We start from the raw sequence: 8809 nt of genomic DNA on the forward strand, positions 1-8809 counted from the left end.
GCCACAACTAAGAGCTCCACACTGTAACTAAATATCATGCTGCAAGGAAGATCAAGGATTCCACACGCGGCAACTGAGACCCAGTGCAGCCAAATAAATAAATAAATATTTATTTTAAGGAAGAATATATTTCTCCAACCTGGTATTTCCTCAAAAATTTAAACACAGAGTTGCCATATAAATAGCAGTTCTACTCCTAGGTATATACCAAAGAGATTTGAAAATACACGTCCACACAAAAAGCAGTACACGAACATTCATGGCAGTATTACTCGTAATAGCCAAAAAGTGGAAACAACAGAGACATCTATCACCTGATAAATGGACAAACAAAATGCAGTCTACCCATATAATAGAATACTACTCAGCCATAAACAGTACTAACACTGCTACAACATGGGTGAACCCTGAAAATGCTGAGTGCAAGAAGCCAGGCACAAAAGACCACGTATTGCATGATTCTGTTTACATGAAATGCCCCAAATATGCAACTCCTTGGAGACACAGAGTAAATTTGTTGCTGTTGCGGGTGCAGGAAAGGAGACTGACAATGGGTATGGAATTTCTATTTGAAGTGATGAAAATGGTCTGGATTAATAATGGTTGCACAACTGGGAATACCCTGAAAACCACTTAAGTGTACAATTTAAATGGGTGGACTTTACCGTATTCACATTCTCTTAATAAAGCTGTTACTTGATAAAATATTTCTTAACTATTTTTCCCTCTATTGCACTAGACAGGCCCAGAATTTAAGAAAAAACCTGGCCAAGGGATCTTTAAGGATGGCAAGATTCCTGGTTCTCCCGCATCATGTCTCTAGTAGTGTTATTTCATACTAGGGAACACTAGCTGGGCCCGACTAGGAAGAGACTATAACTACCTTTTAAAAATCGCCAGTTGCCTTTAAACTGGGTGGGGAGGAGCAGAGAAGAGGGAGGAGGAGGTCACAGCCTTCTGCTCATTTTTAACTAACCCGGGCCTGCCTTCGGCACTGTGGATCCCTCTGTAAGAACAAGTGGAATCCACAAGCATCCCACCCTGACACCAGCACTCCGCGTGGAAAGCCGTTCGCGCGGGGCAGATGGACTGGGGGCGGAGACCCAGGCGGGCACCGGCTCTGCATTTCCGAGACTCGGCCGAGAGAAGCTGGACTTGACAATTTCGGAAGCTCAACCGCGGGAGACTGTGCCTGACGCCGCCGCGCGGGATCTGAGCCACTTAGAACCCAGAGGAGATGGAGGAAGAGAGGAAACCGAGAGCCGGGCGGTCCCAGCCGCGTCCGCAGACCCCCGGTCGGGGGCCGGGGCCGGGGGCAGGGGCCGGGGACGGGCCGGGGACGGCCGGCACCCGCGGAGGGGAGGCCGGGCCGGGCCCGAGAGGCGGCAGGTGCGGGCCGGGGCGGGACGGGCGCGGGCGCGGACGGGGGAGGCCGGGCCGCAGGGCAGCCGGGCCGGGGCAGGTGGCCGCGGCAGGTGCGGGCGGAGTCGAGCCCCTCCGCGGGACACACGCTGCCCGGCGACCCCGCGCGCGCCGTGACCCACGGACAGCCCTCCCGAGGCCGGCCCGGTCCCCTGCCCAGTGGCACCCCCTTCTTGCACTTACGCAGCCGGGGCCCCCGGGCCCGGAGCAGGCGCCAACGGCGGGAGGGGCGGCGGGGCCGGGCAGGCTCTGCGGCCGCTCCCCGGGCTCGGAGCTGGAGCTTCCGACTGGCGGCCAGGCCGGCACCGCCCCTGCGCATGCGCGGAGCCGGTCCCGGGCCTGGAGACCCGCGCCAGGTTTTAGCGGCGACGCGAGCCCCGCGAGGGAAGGGCCGGGGGCGGAGCGGGGGGAGCGGTTGAGGAGCGAGGTGGTCGCGGTGGGCAGCGAGGGGAGGGAGACGGAGGGAGAAGGGAGGGAGGGGAGCAGCTGCGACGGAGAGAACTTTGGCTCCTGGGGCCGCGCACCCAAAAGGAAGGGCCAAGCTCTGCCTATGCGCCCCGCTCTCAGGGCGCGCAGCTCAAATTTCAGCTCGAGAGTGGAGCCCTTTGCAGCCCCCGCCCCTGCAAAGCCCCTACCGGATCACGATCCCAGCGCCCGCGCCGAGCCGGGCTTCCAGTCGCTCCCGGGATCAAGCACCAGCAGGCATGGGAGCGATGCTTAGAGCTACCTTGGGGCGAGAATAAGTTCCCCTTTTACTGGCTGGGAAACGATCTCAGGGTGCCTCCCTGGCCTGACTTAACTGCTTGGTCACACACAGCGGCTGGGCGGGGATGAGGAGGTCAGAGCCGGAGCCCGGAGTAGACTGCCCGAGGGCCGGTGCCTGGTCCCCACCGGTCCTGGGAAAACCACTCCCGACTCTAGAGGTCCTGTCAAGGGCTCGGAATAAACCCCCGGGTGTGGAACGGCTCTCATAGTTCCTGCACACAGCTGACTAGGTAGGGCAGAAGCCACTTAAGAGCTTAAACCCTTCTAGGTTAAAAAATAAAACTTTAAAAGGAGTTTACATACGTAGGTTGGAATGTGCATAGCATATTTGAAAAATACACAAGATATTGTCAACAGTTGTAGGGTTGAGAGAAAAGAGGATGAGGGAGAACTTCTTTCCCTTGTGTAGTTTTCTGTTTGAATTTTTTATCGTATGCATGTATTTCTTTTTCAGTTAACAACAACAAAAAAAAAAACTGCAGTGGAGGACAGGAATAGTTCAGCCAATACAGCAGCCATGGAATAAATAACAGAGCCATCACTTTACTTTACCCAAGCAAGCATTTATTGACTCTGCTGTGTGCCCAATGCTGTTTTATGACTTATTATTTATATATTTTTAAAAAATAATAATATGCTATTCCTCATCCCTGCCCTGGCCCAGTGGAAAACCAATTGCATTTTATTGAATTGTTTTCCAAGGAGTGGGAATGAATTATAAACAGAACACATCTTCAGGGCAAAACCTGTGGAGTGTATTTCCAGCACACCAGCCAGGAAGGATTTTCCACACAGGCGCCCAGAGGCTGAGAGTACGTTTCCAGGACCCTGCATAAAGCTACCCAGAGTGGCTTCTTCTTGGCCCTGAGAGCACAGGTTGACAGTTACAGAACACAGAAGACAGACATTAAAAGAGGCTACCCTTTCTTGGAGGTCTATATGCCAGAAATAGAAATCCATGTTTAGCACACAATGTCTTCATAAGATCCATGCAAGGTAGCTATTCTTAGCATTGAGGTCCAGAAAGAACACTCTACTTGGCACACAAGTGGCGGGTGCTGTTTAGGATTCAAATCTGAGGCTGTCTGACTATTGTCTGTGCTCTTCCCATAGTCCTTTTCTGTTCTCATTCTATCTATAAATGGATAAGAGAAGCAATTTGGAAAGCAAGATTGAATGCTGGCAAGAGGAAACATTGCTATTTTTGTACAGTGTTTCTGTTTTCGATGTACTCACATTAATTTTCTTGTCCTATCAAATCTGTGAGGGAGGGAGGAAACTATTCTGCATTTTTATGAGGAAACCAAAGTTCAGAGACTGTAAAGGCCTGCCACAGCACCCCAGCCATCAGATGGAGGTGCCTAGACTTGTTCCAGGTAATCCTGCTTCTGCAGTCATAGTCCTTAGTTTTAACATTTCCTGAGCATCTCTTCTGAATGTTGAGAGCTCGAAGAATACACCAAATCTGCTCTCAAGGAGTTTTAGACTCTTAAAAGTTGGATTGGAAGGATCATCTGAAATCATCAAGTGCAACCTCACCAGCCACACCAGAGCCCCTCTACAGAAGTCCTCAGTTCAGTTCACTCAGTCATGTCCGACTATATGCAACCCCGTATAGTGCAGCACGCCAAGCTTCCCTGTCCATCACCAACTCCCAGAGCTTGTTCAAACTCATGTCCATCAAATCAGTGATGCCCTCCAACCATCTCATCCTCTGTCGTCCCCTTCTCCTCCTGCCTTCTATCTTTCCCAGCATCAGGGTCTTTTCCAATGAGTCAGTTCTTCGCATCAGGTGGCCAAAGCATTGGAGCTTCAGCTTCAGCATCAGTCCTTCCAATGAATATCCAGGATTGATTTCCTTTAGGATTGACTGGTTGGATCTCCTTGCAGTCTAAGGGACTCTCATCAGTCTTCTCCAACACCACAGTTCAGAAGCATCAATTCTTCAGCACTCAGCTTTCTTGATGGTCCAACTCTCACATCCATACATGAGTACTGGAAAAACCACAGCTTTGACTAGAGGGATCTTTGTCAACAATAATCTCTGCTTTTTACTATGCTGTCTAGGTTGGTCATAACTTTCCTTCCAAGGAGCAAGCGTCTTTTAATTTCATGGCTGCAGTCACCATCTGCAGTGATTTTGGAGCCCAAGAAAGTAAAGTCAGCCACTGTTTCCACTGTTTCCCCATCTATGTGCCATGAAATGACGGGACCGGATGCCATGATCTTAGTTTTTTATATGTTAAGTTTTAAGCCAACTTTTTCATTCTCCTCATTCACCTTCATCAAGAGGCTCTTAGTTCCTCTTCACTTTCTGCCATAAGGATGGTATCATCTGCATATCTGAGGTTACTGATATTTCTCCCAGCAATCCTGATTCCAGCTTGTGCTTCATCCAGCCCAGCATTTCCCATGATGTACTCTGCATATAAGTTAAATAAGCAGGGTGACAATATACAGCCTTGCCATACTCCTTTCCCAATTTGGAACCAGTCCATTGTTCCATGTTTGGTTCTAACTGTTGCTTCTTGACCTGCATACAGATTTCTCAGGAGGCAGGTCAGGTGGTCTGGTATTGACCCACACGGTCTAAGGCTTTGAAACAGAAGTCCTAATGGGGGTGGAAAGTTTCATGCACTGATACTGAGCCCTGTTAGAAAGTTCTCAAATGAGGCAAGTCTGCTTCCCTGAAATATCCAATCACAAGGTCTCAAAGATGAAGACCAATGCCCAGTGAGGCTTGATGGAATTAAGAATTACCTCTGCTGCTGCTGCTGCTGCTGCTAAGTTGCTTCAGTTGTGTCCGACTCTGTGCGACCCCATAGACGGCAGCCCACCAGGCTCCGCTGTCCCTGGGATTCTCCAGGCAAGAACTCTGGAGTGGGTTGCCATTTCCTTCTCCAATGCATGAAAGTGAAAAATGAAAGTGAAGTCACTGAGTCGTGTCCAACTCTCAGCGACCCCATGGACTGCAGCCTACCAGGCTCCTCTGTCCATGGGATTTTCCAGGCAAGAGTACTGGAGTGGGGTGCCATTGCCTTCTCTGAGAATTACCTCTGAAACCCATCAAAAGCAAAGATCAGAGCACAAACTCCATTACTTACTAACTATATAACATCAGTGTTTTCACCTACAAAATGGAGTGATCACTTCGTAAGGTCACTCTCAGGATTAATAAAACCAAGTATAAGAAAATACTTTAAGACAGAGTGGGATAGATCTAAGTTCCGTCTCTGTTCTCTCATGTGCTACTTGTATGGCCTTAGGATACGGTGACCATATATCCTGATTTGCCTAGGACAATCCCAGTATATGCTATTGTTCTCATCAGGTGATATGATCATCCCACTTTCCCAAAGCCCATCACCTCTCAGGTTTTCTGATCCACCAACAGTATGATAAAGGTTTCCTTACTCCTTTCTAAGTTGTAGGGCTCTCTTCTACCATGCAGTCCACTCAAATACTTACCCATAGGGCCATGTCTCCCCTGGGTTTTCTAGGGCCCAGGCCATGAAAGAGGATGTTTGTTTATTTAGCACCATGAACAATCAGCCACTTGAGCGGGACTTCCACATCTACTCCATCAAAGTAACACAGTCAGGGTAGCCACATTTACCCAGCAAGGAAAGTACAATGTGCTTGGTACAAATTTCTCACATAACCTCACAGTAGCCCTATAAGGTCGGTTGTTCTAATGCGGAGACTAAGCAGTAACACTCCTTTTTCCTCTTTCTCAGTGTGGAACGATTGATAAATAAGACAAAAGAATCAGACAATGGATATTTACAAGTCAATTTTATCACTAATATGTCACCTGAAGAGGATGCTATAGATCTGGAACCAAAAATTTGGTTTAGACTTACTAAATCCTTCACCTTAGAATTAGCCAGCCTTGGGAACCCTCCTACAATGTTGGTGGGAATGTATGATGGTGCAGCCACTGTGGAAAACAGTTTGGAGGGTCCTTAGAAAACTAAAACTAGAATTAACATATAATTGATCCAGCAATCCCATTCCTGGGCATATATCCAGACAAAACCAAAATTCAAAGATGCATGCACCCCCATGCTCATAAGCAGCATTATTCACCATAGCCAAGACATGGAAACAGCTTAACATCCACCAACAAAGGAATGGATAAAAAAGACGTGGTACATATATACGACGGAATATTACTCAGGCATAAAAAGAAATAATGCCCTTTGCAGCAACAGCGATGCAACCAGAGATTATCATACGAAGTGAAGCACAATGACAGGGGGTTAGGGAAGAAATGGAATGGGAGGTTAGGGTTAGCAGATTTAACTTTTATATACAGAATGGATAAACAAGGCCCTACAGTATAGCACAGTGAATTATATTCAATATCCTATTATAAAACAATGGAAAAGAATATTTTATAAAAAGAATCCGTGTGTGTATATATGAAGCAAAGTTGCTCAGTCGTGTCCTATTCTGCGACCCCGTGGACTGTAGCCTACCAGGCTCCTCCATCCACAGAATTCTCCAGGCAAGAATACTGGAGTGAGTTGCCATTTCCTTCTCCAGGGGATCTTCCTGACCCAGGGATCGAATCCAGGTCTCCTGTATTGCAGGCAGACACTTTACCCTCTGAGCCACCAGGGGAGCATATATATATATATATATATATATATATATATATAACTGAATCACTTGGCTCTAGAGCAGTAATTTACATAGCATTGTGAATCAACTATACTTCAATTAAAAAAAAAAAAAAAAAAGAATTAGCCAGACTTGAGTATCACCCAGGGCTGGACAGAGGCCTCTACAGTGGCCCAGAGTCACACAGGCTAATCAGGGACAAAGCTGGGATTCAAACCCAAACTAAGCAGCAAAGGTCATTTTAAACCTCACAAACCTCCCACCACCAACCCCTCCACCACCGGAAAATAACTATATTTTGTTTTCATGGCAACCCACTCTACTACTCTAGGCCTGAAGGATTCCACGCACAGAGCAGCCTGGTAGGCAAAGAACCGGACAAGACTGAGTGATTTTTTTCAGAGGTGAATGCAAAGTAATGGACGTGGCTCAGTAACTGAGCGGTTAACCAGGGCTCCACCTCACACGTTCCACAGCTCAGAGACTGCCTTCAGGGATGGGGACCCTTCAGGGAAAGTCCCTGGAGTTGAGCGAGGCCGGATGGCGCCTCCCCATGCAAGAAGCCCATCACACCAGGCTTTGAGTGGAGAGAGGTGATTAAGGTGGCACAGGAAGAAAGGAGGGGATTCCGCAGACTGTCAACCAAATCCTGGAATCCTGAAGACCGACTCCTCTCTGAACCCCCAGCGCCTAGCACAAGCTCAGACTCGAAGTCCTCTCAGGGAAGACCAAGTGAACCAATCCATTCAGTGAGTGAATGAAACTCCCAAGCCGGCCGCAGGGGGTCCAGGCGGCTACACCGCAGGCTACGAAGCGGCCAATCAACGCCTTCGCTCGCCCGCCCCGCCCCTTGATACCCCGCCCCCGCCCCTCCGGCTGCCCGGAAACCCCGGAGCGCGGGATCCCGCCCCCGGCCGCCTCTGTGCGAGTTCGTCGGCTCTAGGCCTGGCGGCGACTAGACGTCCATTTTCCCGCGGCGCTCAGGGAGCGGATTTGAAAGCGATTGGCTGGGGGGACTGAAACTAAGCTCCGCCTGCCTCCCCGCCAGCTCCTCCCGCAGAACCGAAAAATCATTTCGGCTAACGCCACTCCCCACCACGACGCCCCCCAGTCAGAGGAACGAAGGCTGTCCCAATAGGGCGCCCCCAACAGGCCCCCAGGGACTGGCGGCTAGCAGCCGGAAGTGACGCACAAGGGCGAGCGGAAAGACGGAGGCCCGTCTCTGGTTGCTCTGGAAACCGAGCTCGTGTGCGTCAACCGCCCTCAGGGGGCGGGGCATGACGAGGTCCGGCTGTGTGAAGGTGGAGGTTTCGCTGTCAGGAGATTCGACAGGGCGGGAACGGCCCTCGCCTGCACTTCCTTCTTCAGTCCCGAGCCGTGTGCTAGGCTCTGCGGACCCTGGCATGGTGGGCGGGGGAGAGTCGTGGTCCCCCTCCTGCGAAGTCCTACCTTCAGCTATTCATCTCAGTTTTCTAGTTCCAGCCTCCTGACCTCAGAGCAGACCACTGCTATCTTATTTTTCCCTAAGGGGTGCCTTTGCACGATGCTTGTCTTTTCTGTGTCGTTTCTTTCAGTTCAGAATGCGTTCCACCTAGCACATCCCTGCACCATGAAATGACACTCCTCTCAGTCTCCCCAGGCAGCCTCGGTCTGTGACAGATGTGTGGGTGATAAGTGCTTTTTCTTCCTTTAACTTTGCCGTATTTTTCCTCCTTTAGAAAGCATACATACATTGATTTCAAAATTATTCAGAATACATTGATTTCAAAAATAAATCATTTTTAAAGACACCAGTTCTTTGTCATCAAAGAACTTGTTACCTTTTTGGGTTACCTTTTTCACTTTTTCTTTCCTTTTATCTGGACAGTTTCTCAAATCTTTGTCTTTCATGACTTTAATATGTTGGAAGAGTATTGTCCAATTATTTTGTAGAACGTTCCTCATTCTGAGTCTAACGTTTTCTCATGATTAGATTCAAGCTATGTGTTTTTTGCAA

General features: G+C 49.2%; 1 protein-coding gene across 6 annotated transcripts in view; it reads right to left on the reverse strand.

The window, feature by feature from the left end:
- The window catches only part of TRAPPC9 (trafficking protein particle complex 9), a 391636-nt gene extending 389902 nt beyond the window's left edge, over window positions 1–1734 (reverse strand). For 2 of the 6 annotated variants that reach the window (XM_018058608.1, XM_018058607.1), the window contains exon 1: window positions 1606–1732. The gene's annotated coding sequence lies outside the window, so the exon portion shown is untranslated. Of the gene's footprint in view, window positions 1–1605 lie in introns of all 6 variants that reach the window. The other 4 variants (XM_018058610.1, XM_018058609.1, XM_018058611.1 and 1 more) reach the window with 3 other exon arrangements.

The sequence above is a fragment of the Capra hircus genome, chromosome 14 (assembly GCF_001704415.2).
Source record: "Capra hircus breed San Clemente chromosome 14, ASM170441v1, whole genome shotgun sequence".
In the NCBI taxonomy this organism is placed as follows: Eukaryota; Metazoa; Chordata; class Mammalia; order Artiodactyla; family Bovidae; genus Capra; species Capra hircus.